Raw genomic sequence first — 19,425 nt, forward strand, 5'->3', positions numbered from 1 at the left:
ATGTTAAGTAGAGACATCGAAGGTCTGAAAAAGACACAAATTGAATTCGTAGAGATGAAACAATGACCGAGATGAAAAAATAGACTGGATAGGATTAATTACAGGTTGGATGTTGCAGAAAAAACAAATGAACTTGAAGACATGGCAATATAAACTACACACAATGAACTCAGACAAAAGCGAGTCTGGGGGAACAAAAGGAACAGCATCAGTGAGCTGTGGGGCAACTTCAAGTGGCCTAATAGACGTGTAATTGGAGCCCTGACAGAAAGAGGGGTGGGAGTGACAGGAAAAAAAGTCTTTGAAAAAATAAAAAGCCAAAATTTTCCCAAATTTAATACAAACTAGATCCAAGAAGTTCAACAAACCCCAAGCACAAGAAACATGAAGAAAACACCGAGGCAACATCATGATCAAATTACTTAAAATAAGTTATTAAGAGAAAATACTAAAAGCAACCAGAGAGGAAAAAAAAAAAGATGTGACATGTACAGAGGAACAAAGATAATGATGACAGAGCATTTCTTGACAGAAACAATAAACAATGAAAAAAAAATTTAAAAATCAACATCTTTAAAGTACTGAAACAAAAAGCTATCTTAGAGATACTACACTAAAATATCTTTTAAAAATGAAGGCAAAAATGAAGACTTTTTCAGACATTAAAAAGATGAAAGAATTGATCCCGGTGTTATCTACATTGTGAAAAATGTTAAAGAAAATCTTTTAGGCAGAAATATGAAAATACAAAAAGGGGCAGTCTGGGTGGCTCAGCAGTTTAGTGCCGCCTTCAGCCCAGGGTGTTGATCCTGGAGTCCCAGGATCGAGTCCCACATGGGGCTCCCTGCATGGAACCTGCTTCTCCCTCTGCCTGTGTCTCTGCCTCTCTCTCTCTGTGTCTCTCATGAGTAAATAAATAAAATAAAAAAAAAAAAAAACAACTGAAAGTTCAAAAAGAATCAAGAGCATTCAAAGTGGTAACAATGTAGGTAAATGTGTTAGGTTTTTTTCTTATTATTTCAATCTTTTAAAAAGATAATTGACTGTTACAGCAAAATAATGTAATGTGGAGTTTGCAATGTATGTCGAAGTGAAATACATGTCAGCAATAGGACAAAGTGCTGGTTTACTTGCAGGGGAGTTAAAGGGGGCTGATGTCTAGGTTTCTTGTCTGCGACTGACTGAATTGTTAAACATAGTAGAAGTATTAGAAAACGTGTCTGGCCTAGAGGCTGAGTCAAGCTCCCCCATTTGGTAAGTATGATATTTCTTTCCTAAAGAAAAGAAAAAAATGAGGCCAGGTAAGACTGATTGGACAGGCACTGAATATAAATGTCTTTTTTTTTTTTTTAAGATTTTATTTATTTATTTATTTATTTATTTATTTATTTATTTATTTACCAGAGAGAGAGAGAAAGTGAGCGAGAGGGAACACAAGCAGGGGGAGGGGCGAGGGAGAAGAAGAAGCCGACTTCCCACTGAGAAGGGAGCCTGACAAGGAACAGACCAGAGCCAGGAGGACATGGCTACCAGGATACTCAGATGGTAAAGCCCAACCTGTCTTAGTGGTTCTGCCGCCCTAAGTGAAGCTAATGGGCAGATAGCCCCCTCTATGCAAGGCCTGAATGCACTTCCCAAAGTTTTTTTATTTGTCCCCAATATGAGAACCCAGAAGTAAATGATGTATCTCTTTACAATCACAAGGAGGCAAAGATATTTCTAAATATAAGATCAAGGTCAGAAATGAGGAATGTGGCCTCGTTTTCCAGTCCTTGGGATTCACTTTGTGCCAACATTTATCAAGCAACTGATTTACTGAACATTTTCATAGATTTGACCAATCATTGTGACATTGTGTAGATACAGAATTTGAAATAATTTCTGTCTTCAAAAGTGAGGCTACAGCATTTGGCCTTAAAGATGTCAAGCCTAGAAATTGTAAAAATTGGATTCTCCGGGTAAAATATAACTGAAAGATAAACTTATTATGGTGTGGAGCTTCATTAGCTATAAAATCCCATAGAAAACTGTCCGGTTCCTAGTGCTTCTGTGCTCTCTTCTAATATATTATTTTGCTTGTAATGCTGTTGGGAATGTTGAAGATCAGCTGAATTGTTTATACAAACTCATAAATGTAAATTGATTTCTCACTCTATACAATACTCTGGGAATTAGTAATGTTTTGACCAAAAGTGACGATTCCCTTAAAAGTAAGCACATGGATTTTATTTGGAGAGACAAGCTGATAACAGTCTTAATTTGAGCACAGTGAAAATCTTTTTAATGAACATGGGGAAGCTGGATATATTATGTCAACAACATGTTTTTTATCAACCTTCCAAATAAGTGGAAAAGTCCTAGGTAGAAAATTAAGATTAACATCAATTACATTTCTTTGTGAAGCATGTTTTTATCTAAGCCATTTGGACCTGAGCACTTCATCCGGATTTTACATAGATTGCATAGTTGACAAATACGGTTAATGGATAGCTACTGTGCTAATCTGCATGGTTATTGTATAGATGAGCTTTTGCTAGTTTATGTTGCAGTAAGAAGCACGCACAGGTCTTATTGGCTTACAACCGCAAAGGTTTATTTGTCGCTCATGGAATGGGCTAGCTGTGGCTCTCTCTGCTCAATGTGTGCTTGTTTCGGGATCCAGGTTGAACAGGATGAACAAGCAACACCTATTTAGGACACTCATTATTATGGCAGACTGTAAAGATTATAATGGCTGAACCATGCAATGGCTCCTAAGCTTCTGGTTTTTGTTTTTGTTTTTTTAACTTTTGAAAGATTTTATTTATTTATTTGACAGAGTGTGAGAGCACAAGCAGGGGGGGTGACAGGCAGAGGCAGAGGGAGAGGGAGAAGCAGGCTCTCCACCAAGCAGAGAGCCTGATGCGGGGCTCGATCCCGGGGTCCTGGGATCATGACCTGAGGGGGAGGCAGATGCCCAACAGACCAAGCCACCCAGGGCTCCTAAGCTTCTATTTAGATGCTATATGTCAACTGTGTCTCACATTTCATTGGCCAATACAAATCACATGGGTAAACCTAGTGTTAGTAAGTGAGGAAGTATGTGTCTCCCCTATAAAGGGACTGCAAGCACATGGAAACGTGTAGGATATATCATTCTCTTATAGGAAATGTGGTGAATAATTAAGAACAATAATACAATCTTCCAGTTATTAAATGGGATGTATCCGATGAAGAAGTAATTCAGCAGACTGTGCTGTTCTGATCCTTCAAATAAGACCAATCGGATTATTTATGCACTATCCTTGGAAATTTCATCACTACTTCCAATTTGAGAACCATGAAATATGAACCTTTGCTACTCAGTGCACTTGTGTGTTTTGGGCGGAAAGATGGAGCAGAAATGGTTCCCTAACAGGACCTATCACTAACTAATTATGCCAAAGATTGTGGCCATTTTGTGTAACAGTAGTGCTCCCAAAGCATTTCTTCCCAAATATGTTCTTTTTAAAACGTATGGCAAACACCACCTTCATAGTCCCTATTACTGTGCATAACTCCGTCCTTTAAACTTTGTCCTCTACTCGAAATCTTTTCTCAAGAAGAGCTGTCATTGATTTTTTTTCCAGTATCCCCTGGAGATGCCACATTATCTGAAGCTGAATGTCTGTATATCCTTCCAGCAATTCTTGCGGCTGTAATCATCCCCACACCTTTGCGTTAGTTCATCAGACAGGAGCTAGTGGTTATCCTGATGCATGAACATGTGCCAGGCAGGAAACTATTTTTGAAGAGCTCGCTACCATACAGATTTTCTAAGTCTTTATTTGTGATTCAAGAATTTTCATAGGAGGGACGCCTGGGTGGCTCAGCGGTTGAGCATCTGCCTTCGGCTCAGGTCCTGATCCTGAGATCTGGGATCGAGTCCCACATCGGGATCCTTGTGGGGAGCCTGCTTCTTTCTCTGCCTGTGTCTCTGCCTCTCTCTCAGTGTCTATCATGAATAAATAAGTAAAATCTTTAAAAAAAAAAGATTTTTCATAGGATGTTTGATTGTATTATTTTTTTTGGAAAGAGATTGAGCTCCACCACAATTTAAGGACCTTCATTTTTGTCTGTTGCTTGATCTTATCCTATTTTTCAGTTTCCATTATGATCTGATGGTCTTCCTGGTATTATTGTTACACTTTCTTTGTTAGTGCCTGTGAGAATTTCCCCCACACACACCCCTCGCACCAAGGCCTGTAGAGAGAAAATTATCTGTCATTATTATTGGACAAGATGAGTCATCTAAGAGATTCTGGGCAATGGGCAGACCTGATAGAGTAGGTAAAGATGAGATTATTCATTGAGATTTGAACTTGCCTGCCATCTTTGCCAGGCACATGAGTGGAGAGTTTGGGGTTTCCAAAAGATAAAAACCAGCCACTGAGTGGATGATCCAACAGAGGTATAAACTTTGAATCTGAAGATCAGAAATTCTGTTTGACCCTGGCACAATGCTGATAGGAGAGAGAACATATGCTAGGAGGAGTGAGGTGAATGCAACTGGCTGAAGAAGCAGATGTTCCTTCAAAGCCTTCACAATTCACCAACAAAGGGTTTCAGCAATCCCCAAAGGGCCTGAGAAGGAGGGTCTAGGGTAAAGCCCCATCTCCATCAGTGTGAAAGAGATGACTAGCCAGTCACTATAGGATCCCTCCAAAGAAATTTTATTTATTTATTTATTTATTTATTTATTTATTTATTCCATCCATTCATTCATTCATGAGAAATACAGAGAGAGAGAGAGAGAGGGAGAAGCAGGCTCCTCCCGGGGAGCTCCATGTGGGATTCGATCCCAGGACCTGGGATCACGCCCTGAGTCAAAGACAGACGCTCAACCACTGAGCCACCCAGGTGCCCCCTCCAAAGAAATTTTAAACCAGAGATGAAACTCTCCCTTCTGTGTCTAGGGGGTTAGAAAAGGCGGAATTCAAGAGACAAGGTGGCCGATGGCCCTGGTGAGGGCATTGGGCCCATAGCCTCTGACAAGAACCAGCAGGTGGTTTCTGGAAGAGACAGAGAATTCCATCAGTTCTGATGTTGGTGCCTGCCCAGATATGCTCAGGCCAGCAGTGTGAGTGGTTTCAGCAAGGACCCAACTCAGACGGGGTAGGGGGACAGCATAGATGTGGAGACGGTGTCAGTCAAAGCCAATCCAGGATTGAAATCTAGTTGCTTAGATAAGAAATTTGTGCTCTGTAAGCTATAAAAGGAAAAAGGGAAATCTCAATGCCATCTCTCCAGGGAGGAGGAGTTGACACTCTGGTTAGACTTCAAGAAACTTATTGGTCTGCAATTACCTCTAGGCAGGGTCACTATGATTAAAAGCATGCCTTTTTTCCTCCTCCTTGCTTCCATATGGTGAGCTGACATGGACCTCTGCTCAAAACACTCAGATATTTTGTTCCCGTTTGGTACTTTCTCCTCACTCATGCAGCAGAAGGAATGAAATGAACTGAGGTCTGCCTCCTTGGGGAAGCCTCTGTTATCTTTCTCTCTGTCCTTTTTCATTAGATGTTTTATTTTTATTCTCCCTTGCAGGGACAATATAGTCTCGTGTGGTCCTGGTAAAACTAACTATATTCTTAAGCAATTTAAAAAGTCTTTCTTGTCCCTAGGAAATTTCTATGATGAACATGATACACCAACCTGAACCTGTTCCTAGCTTGGCATCTTGGAATTCATTCTCCCATGGGCAACATCAAAGAAAAAGAGAAGCAAGATTTCCAGGGCTACAAAATGTGTTCAGTGGTGTTCAGATACCAGGTCTACGGACGGTAGGCTTTCATTTGTTATAATATGTTTGCTCAGGATCATGATGGGACAAGCAATGTACTGGGCAGAGGACTTACCATAAACACGTTAGAAACTCCATGCTTTACAGGTGTTTTACATATAGGAATCTTTTATGTGTAGACTGGGGAGAAAATGGATGTTCCACACCTCTTCCTACTGCAGCGGGCCTTTTCTTTTGGAGAGTAACAAAAATATATTCTTCCCTAAACATTCCTTATTTCTGCTATCCAGAGAGATTGTATCCAGGAGCCATGTGATTCCAGAAGGTCCATTTGATGATGGGTGAATACTACAGATTTATTTGGCTAAATTTCTGGAAGCTGTACCCAACTATCCAGACCCCTTCGAAGCGATGTGTAGGATGGCAATTTGCTGCTGGCTGTCTGCAGTCTATTTTGTGATAGACAAAAGGACCAGCATCACGTAAATCATGATAGTGTTCAGACTTCCTATACATTGCTCCCACAGGGAACAGGTCCGTGTTGGCCAGACAATGATGCATCAGTCATAATGGAAACTAAAAAGGGTAGGAAGGTTAACAATACAACATGGAGCTCACTTTCAGGCTTTCAGACTCCGTGATGGGACATGGTAAGGGAGAGTGTCATGATGGGGAGCTAACTGCCAGGATCAGTGGATGTACTTCCAGCGGAAATCTCTCACCTTGTGCCAAGATCCATGAGCCAAGATGGTAATCCTAGAATTCAGATGCTCACTAGAAACTGGTGTGCTAATTTGATGGTCTGCTGGGAGCAGGAAGAGAGATACGTAACATCGAGTTGAAAACACTCCTGGGTACCTCAAAGGAAGACCATGAACTGATATTTGCCACTTTTGGATTCCTTATGTCTGATTTATGACACAATTTAGATCCAAAAATTCTCAAAAAATAAGTTACGAGTATAATTACTTCAGGTAAACATCTTTGTTCATACTTGATCAGAACTTAGTGAATTTCTTTAGTTTAACTGAAATATATATCAACATTCAATATTATTATTATTTTTTAAAGATTTTATTTATTTATTCATGAGAGACAGAGAGAGAGGGAGAGAGAGAGAGGCAGAGACAGGCAGAGGGAGAAGCAGGCTCCATGCAGGGAGCCTGATGTGGGACTCGATGTGGGACTTGATCCCGGGTCTTCAGGATCAGGCCCTGGGATGAAGGCGGCACTAAACCGCTGAGCCACCTGGGCTGCCCAACATTCAATATTATCATAGCTTTATCACACTCAAATTTCAGAAGTGAAAATTTCTTGGGGCGCCCCGGTGGCTCGTTGGTTAGATGTACCATACTTGGTTTCGTCTGGGGTCGTGGTCTCTGGGTTGTGGGACCTGGCCCTGCAACGGGCTCAGTGCTGAGTCTGCTTGAAAATTCAGTCTCTCTGCCTTTCCCTTCTCTCTCACTCTCTCTCTCTCTCTCTCAAATAAGTAAATACATCTTATAAAAAAAAAAAAGAAGTGAAAATTTCTTTTCCCGGGATTTCTTGCTTTGAGTGATGGTTGGAGCTCAATATTATGTAGATGAGCCAGTGACTATATTGAAACTTATAACTCCATGAGTATTTATTAAATATATAGTACTTGAAAAGTAGGCTCAAAGGTTAACTAAATAACGGATGTTGTTGAAAACAGATTGAGGTCTACATCTCAAAATATCCTGATGAAATGTCAAAAGTGTAATGCCCAACACTGAGATGTTTGCAAATTGAATGTTTTTCCAGAGTGTCATCATTATGGGACAATCTAAAGATAGCCTTCAAATATTGGTTAGCACTTAGCACCCAATTCTCTTCAATTTTTTCCAGTTTAAACAGTAACCTCTATTCAACATTTTAAAATCCATGTTATCAATATTAATAGAATATTTCAGTTCTCATAATACTCTGCTTCATAGAGACACTTGCAGGGCATTTCTATTCTTTTTAAAAAGAAAATTCATGAAGAATTCAAAAAAGAAAAATAAAAGAAAAAATCATAAAGTTCATTCTTCTAAAGTGTACAATTCAGTGGTTTTTAGTATATTCATAAGATCATACAATGGTCACCACTATACAATTACTGAACATTTTATCATTCCAAAAAAGAAACCCTGAACCCAGAAGCAGTAACCTCCCATTTTCCCATGCCCCTAGTCCCTGGCAACCACCCATATTCTCTTGTCTCTATGGGTTTGCCTATTGTGGACATTTCATATAAATGGAACAATACAGTATGTAGCCTTTCGCATCTGGCTTCTTTCACTTAGTATAATGTTTTCAAGGTCCGCGCATATTTTAGCATGAATCAGTATTCCATTCCTTTTTGTGGCTAAATAATATTCCTGTATGAATATACTATTTTTCTTTATTCCTTCATCAGTTTGTGGACATTGGGCTGTTTCCAGTTTCTGGCTATCATAAGTAATGCTGCTATGAATACTTGTGTATCACTTTTCCTGTGAAAATATGGTTTCAATTCTCTTGGGCACCTAGGAGCGGAATTACTGGGTCATACAGCAACTCCATATTTAACTATCTTAGGAATTGTCACAGTTTTCCAAAGTGGCTGCGTTATTTTACATTCTCACCATCAATGCATTGGGAGTCCCAATTTCTCCATAGCTTTGCCAGCATTTATCATTGTCTTTTTCATCATATCCATCCTAGTGGCTATGAAGTGGTAACTCATTGTGGTTGGATTTGCATTTCCCTGGTGATTAATGGTCTTGAGTGAGCATCATTCATGTGCTTAATGGCCATTTGTATCTCTTCTTTGAAGAAATGTCTACCCACGTTCTGTGCCCATATTTTTTATTGGGTTGTTTTTATCTTCAGTCCCGCGGGCCTGGAGCTCGCGGTTGGTCTGAAATAAGGAGATGAGCCCCCAAATGTTGTTGGCTGGTCCTGAAGGCAGAGGATGGCTGGAGTGTGATTGTGGAGGGAGAAGAAGTTGGTGATCACAGGCTGCAAGAAGGGGCATCTCTTGGGTCTGTTACACCCACTCTTTTTTTTTTTTTCTTTTAAAGATTTTTATTTATTTCTTCATGAGAGACACAGAGAGAGGCAGAGACGCAGGCAGAGGGAGAAGCAGGCTCCATGCGGGGAGCCCGACGTGGGACTCGATCCCCGGACCTGGGATCATGCTGTGAGCCAAAGGAAGATGCTCAACCGCTGAGACCCCAGGCGCCCCCCAAACAATCTGAAGGCGAGATGCAGATCCTCAGTACTGCCAGGTGCACTGCCCAGTTTTTAATTTTGATGAAATCTAATTTATGTAATTTTTACTTGGGTTGCTTATTGTCATATTAAGAAGCCATTGACTAATTCAATGTTGTGAAGAATTTAACCTGTTTCCTTTTAAGAGTTGTACAGTTTTAGTTCTTGCATTTAGGTCTTCGATCCATTTTTTTAAGTTTTTATTTATTTATTTGAGAGAGAGCACGGGAGAGAGAAATTGAGCAAGCAGAAGGGGGATTGGGAGAAGGGTACAGGAGAGCGAGAAGCAGGCTCCCGGTGGAGCAGGGAGCCTAATGTGGGGCTCAATCCCTGGACCCTGGGTTCATGACATGAGCAGAAGGCAGACCTTAACCAACTGAACCATCTAGGCACCTTGTCTTTGATTCATTTTTAATTAATATTTTAATAATGTGTGTGATAGGGGTCCAACTTCATTCTTTTACCTATGGATATCTATTCCATTTTCTTTTTTTGTGTGTGTGTGTGTGTCTATTCCATTTTCTTTTCCTTTTTTTTTTTTTTTTTTTTGACAGAGAGAAAATGAGCAGGACAGAGGGAGAGAGAATTTTTTTTTTTTTTTTTTTTTTTTTTTTTTTTTTAGGGAGAGAGAATCTTAAGCAGGCTCCACGCTTGGTGCAGAGCCGGATGTGGGGCTGGGTCTCTTGACCTGAGCCGAAATCAAGAGCCTCAGGCTTAACTGACTGAGCAACCCAGGTGCCCCTCTATTCCATTTTTTTTTTTTAGATAGATAGATAGATAGATAGATAGATAGATAGATAGATAGATAGATAGATATAGATTCATGATAGACACACACACAGAGAGAGAGAGGCAGAGACACAGGAGGAGGGAAGAAGCAGGCTCCATGCCGGAGCCCGACGCAGGACTCAATCCCGGGACTCCAAGATCACGCCCTGGGCCAAAGGCAGGCGCTAAACCACTGAGCCACACAGGGATCCCCTCTATTCCATCTTCTAGACAGTTTTGCTTCTAGTAAAAAATATGGAAAATGTTGAAAAAAGAACTATGTTCTTTTTTTTTTTATGTTCTTTTTTTTAAGAAAAAAAATTTTTTTAAGATTTTATTTATTCATGAGACACACACACACACACACACACACACACAGAGGCAGAGACACAGGCAGAGGGAGAAGCAAGTTCCCTGTGGACTTGATCCCAGGACTCCAGGATCCCACCCTGGGCCAAAGGCAGGCGCTGAACCGCTGAGCCACCCGGGCTGTCCAACTGCTATGATTCTAATGAAATACAGCATTAACAATAAAATGAGAACTCAGAATTTGTGATTTCTAGGTTCTTGTCCAAGTGACACTGGTTTTCATCTAAGAGAAACTATAAATCTCTTTTGTTTAACTTTGAAATATTTGAGCATGATAGATTTGTATAAATCTCTGAAATACCAACTGTCTCCAGGTTTCAGTAGTGTCTTACAGGGCCTTTTCAAAGAGAAAACTGCTTGAGCTGACTGAGTTCCTCAGTTGGTAATTGGTATTCTGAACATGAAGCAAACATAGTTTTTAATCAATAGTGAACTGTAGGGCAGCCTGGGTGGCTCAGTGGTTTAGCGCCTGCCTTCATCGCAGGGCGTGACCCTGGAGATCCTGGATCGAGTCCCGCATGGGGCTCCCTGCATGGAGCCTGCTTCTCCCTCTGCCTGTGTCTCTGCCTCTCTCTCTGTGTGTCTCTCATGAATAAATAATAAAATCTTTAAAAAAAATAGTGAACTGTATATTTTGTACATTTTATTTTAGCATTACTTGCTCCCCATATATTTATGGCATTGATTGGACAGCCAATATTTTCAGCTCTACCCTCATATTTCATGGCATTTTCTTGACTTGACTTCAGTCCATTGTAGCTGTTAAATTCGAATCCTGCTCTTCTATCACGTCTAATGCTCCCTGGCCTGTTTGTAACTAGAAGTATAGAACTCTTTTATTCAGAAATAATCAGTGAAATGACAAAAATCCCAAATGAGTAAAATTTGGCTTCATCTACCTCATTTTTGAAATTAGTGCGATTTCCAATTTAGCATTCCTGGTCAAGGAAATATTGGCCGCCTTTGAAAATGTTATAGAAAAAAAACAAAAGCACACATAGCAATGCATCTATGTTCCTCAAAGACATTCAGACCGAAGGTTATTCTCCAACCTGGCTGCTGTGGAACTGGCATTCTAACAAGCAGATGTTGTAAGCAAGAATGTGAATTATTATGGCACCAGAGCGTTGTCACCAATGGACCACAAAATCTATTTTAAAAATTCTTTTACATACATAGTACAGATTCTGTTCTGGCACCGTGTGCTCTAAAAGCTGCAGATACATTTTAGAAAACACTGATGAAGCCATTACTGTTCTGTCCATTTGTTCATAGTATATGTCATTATTCAAGAAATTTAAGAACCATAATGACGGAAAATCACACAGAAAGAAAAGTAAAGGAACATGGACTCTGTCAGAAACAAGGGCTACATTTTTATTCAAGAGGCCCCTAATGATGGAAAATCACAGTGAAAGGCAGAGGCGAAACCGGGATTCCATAAAGGACCTGACACACACCAGTAGTACAAGTAGGAGAACAGTCATAGCAGACGCGTAAAAATAAAGAAAAACAAAATTAACAAGAGACAAGCTGTACTGGGGCTGACGCACAAAACAGCAACAAATCACAGTGAATTCTGAAGATTAATTTCAAAGAATCTTCTGAAATAAGCAAGGAGACAGACAGCATCAATATTAATGAAGCTGAAATGGAACTCCTAAAGAGCCACAGCATAAAATGGCACATGAATGTTTTGTTTTTAAATGGATTGTAGATTGGATCACAGGACCATCAGGAAAATGAAGGGACATTCACAAGAACATCATAACAGGGCCAGCTGTGTGATAAGCAATTACAACATCAGTGCTAAAATCTCCAATGTAAAAGAAAAACATCAGTGTTGAAATAAAAGAAAATGTCAACAGTCTGCAGATGAGGTAAAAGAAAGTGAAGAATAGATTTTATTGAGACTCAATAGCCTGCACTATGTCAATATCGAATGTCTTTGATAAAACAGACAATAGGCATTCGAAGAAAGATCAAAATTTGATTCCATCTTGTATTGCAATTTCCCTTCAGATTGTCAGCTAAAGCAGCTCGAAGATCAGCCCGACGCTTCCGCTGCTTAAACCACTTACTGGTTGTGAACTAGATGCTTTTGGAAGCTGTGTAACTTTGACAGGCTCCTAGGGTTCTGCAAAGGTAAATCTTTGCATCGCTGTAAATCAGATTTTAAAAGGAACATGTTAAGTGTGTTAATAGTGTAGGCAACTTGGAGGAATTTTAGATACCACTTTTTTTTATAAAATGAAGGATCTGTTATTAAAAGGCAAATTATCATATCCCCATCCATTTTATGGAGTGCTGACTTCTGGATAGACGGGTCTGGGGGCTGGGTAGCACCGTCTTTGTGGCAGTGCACTTGGCATTTCCATTGCTGTGTGGTACCACAGAGGGAGAAAATAATACCCACTTCAAGCTTTTTCTCCCTTCCTATAGCTCTACAACATTTATGATTGCAGGTTGTTGAGCTCTTTTAACCACTAGCTGAGCCAAAGCCTGTTTGCTGAGGAAGGAAGAGTATAAGGAGGTTCACTTCCCACCCACAATTAGAAAAGCAAGTCACGTGTGGCACAAAACAGCCCCTCTAGGGTTGAGTTCTTCACCAGTTTCCCCCCAAAAGATGGGTAGGGAGTTATGGGCATTTCTGGGAAATTCAAAGGATCCTTTTGCAAGTGCTTTCTCCACTACCATGAGGAAATAATATTAGCACTGTAGAAATTTAGTATGTCCAGAGATTCCTTGGTACTCTTTCCTTCAAGAGCCGGCACTTAATTCCTCTCTCCCTTGATAGGGGGATGGAATTATTTGCAAATAAACATGATGGAAATGATGGGACATGATGCTGGAGACTAGGTCATAAAAGGCACTGAGGTTTCCTTCTTGCTGTCTCTTGAATGACTCGCTCAAGGGAAGGCAGTGGCAGTCTCATGAGGTCATCTCAAGAGGCCCTCGAGCACTCCTACGAAGAGGCCTATTGGTGGAGGAACGGAGCTTCCACACGCCAACCCAACCGGAATGATGGAGGCCTTTTGTCAAGAATCCTGCGAATGAACCACCCTCTGAGTGTCCCAGTCAGCCTTCAAAGGGCTGTAGCCACAGCTGATATCTGAAATGCCATCTCAGGAGAGTTCCAACCAGAATCCCTCAGTTAAACTTCTTACTTCCTGACCCACAGAAACTGTGAGATACTAAATGTTTGCTGTTTAAGCTACTAAATTTGGAGGTGATTTACTATGTAGCAATAGCTGTTACAAGTCCCTGCCATTTATTTATGATATGTGCCAGGCTCTGTGCCAAACTTTTTAGAATAAATGAGCTTCTCTAAAGAGGTCGAAGATCTCTCATTTCAATGTACATATGAATCAGCCTATTAAAAATGCTATATTCTGGGGCTTATACCCTGAATTGGGACCTATGAATCTGTATTTTAACTAGCTTCCCAGATAATTCTGATGCAGTTGGCTAGACCACACCATTTGAGAAATATTGCTTCAAGCCTTTACCCATTTCCTTCAGACACTGCCCATCTTTTAAATAAGACCTTCTGGGCCTGTTCTCCCTGTGAAAAATACATATACATTGTATTATTATTTTTTAAATGCTACCCAAAGACTGTATTGGAGCTTCTGGAAAGAGGAGATAGTGTATCCTGATGAGAAGATGTTTTAGAGACTAACAATTCTCCAAACCAGACCATTTAAACAATTGTCTTATTTACTTTGGTGAACATAGTGGTGAACATTGTAGAGAAACCTATACTCCCTAGGGAATTTTGGAGTTGCATTTAGGGTAAGTCTATAGGTAAAAATCTAGGGCTCATTTGGTCACAAGTTTACCTGATTTTTAGGAGGTGAAGACAGGGCCATTTCAGAGGAGGAAAGAATTGCCAACATGGTAGATCTGAGGGTTCCAAAGGCCTTTCCCCAGATAAATATTTCCTTTACTTTCACAGGATAGGTTAAATTCATTCTCTCATCTCAATCATCTCTATTAAAATGTAAATACTTAACAAAATAAAATGTAAATACTTTTGGGTCCAGTAACATTCTTAAATACCTGTCTCTCAGAGAGAGTGAATGCATCAAAGCTTTTTTTTCCTGTTAGTTTTAGAAAGAAGTAAGGAAGTGGAGGGAAAAAAAGGGCTGTTTCATGGAAGCTATGATGCCATCAGTCATAAGAAGCACCTTTATTACATGTATTTTTTAATAAAGATTTTATTTATTTATTCATGAGACACAGAAAGAGAGGCAGAGACACAGGCAGAGGGAGAAGCAGGCTCCATGCAAGGAGCCCGATGTGGGACTTGATCCTGGGAATCTGGGATCATGCCCTGAGCCAAAGGCAGACACTCAACCGCTGAGCCACCCAGGCATCCCTTACATGTATTTTTTTAAGTGCTTCCAATTATAATTGGAAAATGACATCGATTGTTTATTTTGATTTCTGAAATATTAAAATGTGAAAAAATATCTTAGATAAAATAAGTAATTTTACGGCCAAGAGTGGTTATCAACCACTTGCCATTGGTAGGGAAGAGTCTAGATAATGAAACTATTTCTCATTTTTTGTGTTTTAAATGCTAAAGATTATGATAGAAAGTAATATTGAAATTTTAAATAATTCATGGAATCATTATATTGGTTTGCGCTTAAAATCATAGCAACAAAAGTGATTTCTAACACTTCTCACTTTTTTTAAAATTTTATTTTTAAACAATCTATGTCGGGCTGGAACTTACAACCCTGAGATCAAGAGTTGCATGCTCTACTGATTGAGCCAGCCATGTGCCCGACTTCTTACTATTTATGATCTTACAACGTAATCACCAAATGATCACAATGCTTATATTCATATGGACATTTTTTTCTTAAAAGGTGAGCTTTTTTTTTTTTTTTTTAATTTTATTTATGAGAGACAGACAGAGGCCCAGGCAGAGGGAGAAGCAGTATTCATGCAGGGAGCCTGATGTGGGACTTGATCCCAAGACTCCAGGATCACGCCCCAGGCTGAAGGCAGGCGTTAAACCACTGAGCCACCAGGGTTGCCCAAGGGTGAGCTTTTCCTTCACTCATTCATGGTCTCTGACGTTACTAGGCCCTTCAATGGTGCCAGCAAGGGTTTGGCAAAGGCTTGGGGTGGGCTGTTGGGAAGGAGGGGGAGGAATTCGAATAATTTTGTAGCCTGAAGATATCATTAATAAGAGGCCTAGAATATGATTCTATCTTTCTTTAGTGGGCTCCCCTTACTACCTTTCCTGTTTTCCTTCCTTACTCCCTTACCTCTCACTCCTAGAGACAGCAAACACCATTAGACCAGAATTCTTTCGATGTTCTGGCAACACATCTAACAGCCTACACTACATCTATAACCTCCATTCCTCCAACTTCAGAGGAAGAGGCATCCCTGCTCCTCTTGTGGATTGTGTAAAGCCAATCCCTTCATCTGTGCTCTAGACTTTACTTTCTTTTGATTTCTCAGAGAACTCACTTAAACTATTATTGCTTTTTCCTGTCCTTAACCTAACCAATCCTCTTGACTGGCTCCTTCCCATCCACATTTAAGCATCCTCAAATGTGTCTCATCTTAAAAGTTCTTTGAAATAAATACAAAGTAGTAAGTACAAATAAATTGAGTGAAATTATAAAACCCAGGCAGAGCTTAGATGAAAGATCCTGACTCCTTCAACTGCATCTCTGAGAGAGCCCCTGTGCCCCATATGCTAACTATTCCTTTAAAACAAACAATTGTTAAGCACCTTCTAGGAATGTGGTGGAAAGCTGGAGATGTTTTCATTCCACCAGAAAAATAGACCTTGGCTCCAGAGTTTCAACTGGAATATATATTTTTCATGAGTTTCCTAATTAGAAAGTTAAAAAGAAGCGTTTTTGCTTTGTAGTTGGGAAGGAATAACCATAAATAAGGACTGAAATGCTAGCCATTTGGACAAAACCTTTCCGCCGAGGCTACTTACTCCACTCCTTGTCAATAAGAAATAGAACTGGAAGTTTGGTAACTTTTACAGGCTCTTGACATTGAAACATTCCTATACTCAAAAGCCAGCCATATTCTAGTATATTGAAATATTACATTAAGATGAATTAATTCAGTTTAAAGACCCAATTTCTTAAGAAAAAAATTATAATAGCATCAAAACTATAAAACAATTTTCTGACTAAAAACATGCAAGACCTGTACACTAAAAACTATATAACATTACTGAAAGAAGTTAAAGACCTGAATTAAAGGACAAGTATACTTTGTTCGTGGGGTTGAAGACTAAAAATTGTTAAGATATAAATTCTCCCCAAATTGATCCATCTATTCAATACAACCCCAATAAAAAACGTAGCAGGCCATTTTACCGAAATTGACAAACTGATTCTAAAATTCATAGAGAAATGCAGAGGACCTAGAGTAGCCAAAGCAAGTGAAAGAGAAGAATAAAGCTGGAGGACTACCTATTTCAAGACTTTGTGAAGCTTCAGTAACCAAGACAGCGAAGTGTAATGGCACAAAGACAAACATCAATTAAAGAGAATATAGAATCTAGAAATAGGCCAAATGATTTTTTAAAGACTTTATTTATTTGTTTGTTTGTTTGTTTGACAGAGAGCACAAGCAGAAGGAGAGGAAGAAACAGGCTCCCCACTGAGCAGAGAGCCCAACATGATGGGGCTTTATCCCAGGACTTTGGGATCATGAGTCAAAGCCAACTTAACCAACTGACTACCCAGTTGCCCCTGTCACATGATTTTTCAACAATGATATATAAGCAGGTCAGTGGAAGAAGGATAATTGTTCTAACAAATGGTGCTGGAATGTTTGGATATCTAAACCTGTAAAACAATGTATGGGTATATACAAACATCAAAACTTGTTAAATTGTACACTCTTAATGATTTATTGTATGTCATTTATACCTCAATATAGCTGTTTGGTTTTTTTTTAAGATTTTATTTATTAGAGAGCATGCACACAATTGTGCACAAACAGCGGGGAGAGACAGAGGAAGAGGGAGAAGCAGACTCCCCACTGAGCAGAGGACCCGTGCCAGGGCTGGACCTCAGGACCTTGAGATCACAACCTGAGCCAGTCAGACCTTCACCAACTGAGCCACCCAGGCACTCCTCAGTATACCTGTTTAGAAAACATTACGACATTGCTTCTGAAAATTCAATGTGTACATTTTTAAAAAGATTTATGTATGTATGTATGTATGTATGTATGAGAAACATAGTAAGAGAGGCAGAGACACAGGCAGAGGGAGAAGCAGACTCCCTGCAAGGAGCCTGATGCAGGTCTTGATCCCAGGACTCCGGGATCACTACCTGAGCCAAACAGATGCCCAACCACTGAGCCACCCAGGTGCCCCCAATGTGTAATTTTTTGATGGATGTTATCAGATGTCTTCTAAATTGTGATTGGAATGGCATTTTGGTTAGGATCTCCTACAGATAGATAAACACAATAAGAGCAAAAGTTGATCAAGGCAACCCTCCACCTTGGTAAGTTTATACCAAGCTAAGTCCAGATGCTACCATTGGATTATCTTCTTTTGGACTTAACAAATTTTTTATTGGGGCCCCTGGCTCCTCAATCAGTAGAGCCTGTAACTCTTGATCTCAGAGTTGTGGGTTCAAGCCTACATTGGATGTGGAGCCTACTTAAAAAAAAAAAAAAGACATTAAAAATTATTGTATTGGGTTAGAATTGGTGATCAGAACCAATTGTCATTTTTGATGAAAAGTTAAAAGAATAGAATTGTAACTTTGAAATGATAAAAGTACTTCTCTAAAAGATTCTAATTTTAGAATGATATGACTCAGATTTTTTCCTATCATCCTTGATAATATGAGTTGATACTATTATATTAGGCACAAAATCCCATTGCATTTAGTGGCTCATCATGGTAGGGAAATTAAATGATTCCTAGAATTCCCCAGAATAAAATTCTAAGGGTAACAGTTTAGCTTTTCGTACACTCTGACAGCATAATAGCTATTAGAATAACAACTGAGCTTGCTTTAGTGGTTAAGAGGTTTGTCATTCAAAAGACCTGAGCCAAATGTTCATCAAATGATGAATGGATAAACAAAATATGAAATACATGCAGAAGCATATTATTTAGTCTTAAAAAGAATGAAGTTCTGACACATGCTACAATGTGGATTAATTGTGACAACATGCTAAATAAGCCAGACAAGTATTATATGGTTATATGATTCCACTTATATGAAATAACTGAAGTAGTCAAATTCATAGAGACAGGAAAGTAGAATAGTGGTTACCAGGGCCTGAGAGGAGGGGAAATGGGGAGTTAGTGCTAAATGGGCATAGAGTTTCAGTTTGGGATGATGAAAAAGGCCTAGACACGGATGGTGGTGATGGCTGTAAAAACAAAGTGAATGTACTTAATGCTACTTAATTCTTCAAAATGATTAAAATGGTCAAATTTATGTTCTGTATGTTTTACCACAGTAAAAATGAATATTTTTGAAAAGTCCTGGGCTGAGAACTGGTTAAAAGTTAGGAGAGTTTGGACTACATGGGAGCCACAAGTTCCTCACATGCAAATAGGGAAAATACCAACTTCACATGTTTTGTGAGAATGAAACGAGATAAATCATGTGAAATACTTAAGAGGTTTCTTTGGATAAAGTAAAAATGGAGGAGTGGTAGTCATTGTTGTATGCACTTATCTATCTCTGTATCTCCAAGGGTCAACACTTTGTTGAATGAATAAATGAATGAGTAAATGACCTGCAGGGCTCCTTTTCTGTAGTATCTGAGATGTTAGAACAAGAACATTAAAATGACTACTAATATTTGCATACTGATTTAGAGTTCACAGAGGGCTTTTGCATATATCACCTTGTTTGAATGGCACAATAACAAACCGAGCAGGGCAGGTGTGAGACTGCGGTTCCTAACCACCACGACCCTACCTCGGTGTAGCAGTGGCAGTGGTTAATACACCGGAACAGTAGGGTATGGTGGACTTATTAAACTTTAAACCCAGGTTCAGAGTCCAGCGTCTTTTCCACAGATACAGAATGACCAACAGAACAGAAAAACGTGCAGAACATAAGATCATATGTCGGGTCAGTGGGTAGGAGCACAGTCTGATTCCTTTGCCCCAGATAGCCTCCCTTCCCTCACGTGTAAAAATTGGTTACTCCGCCTCAGGCAGTGAGGGGTTAAATTGGGAATTCACAGCACCTGAGACTGGGTGTCTCTGGATGATGAGACAGGGCTAGAGGGAGGGA

General features: G+C 39.7%; 1 long non-coding RNA gene across 1 annotated transcript; it reads left to right on the plus strand.

The window, feature by feature from the left end:
* The first annotated feature begins 13,061 nt into the window (after positions 1 to 13,061).
* Positions 13,062 to 17,055, plus strand: LOC140624223 (uncharacterized). The gene is made up of 2 exons (XR_012023726.1): positions 13,062 to 13,339; positions 16,769 to 17,055. It is a non-coding gene; the product is annotated as an uncharacterized lncRNA (long non-coding RNA).
* The last annotated feature ends 2,370 nt before the right edge of the window (positions 17,056 to 19,425 follow it).

Source organism: Canis lupus, chromosome 34, assembly GCF_048164855.1.
Source record: "Canis lupus baileyi chromosome 34, mCanLup2.hap1, whole genome shotgun sequence".
In the NCBI taxonomy this organism is placed as follows: domain Eukaryota; kingdom Metazoa; phylum Chordata; class Mammalia; order Carnivora; family Canidae; genus Canis; species Canis lupus.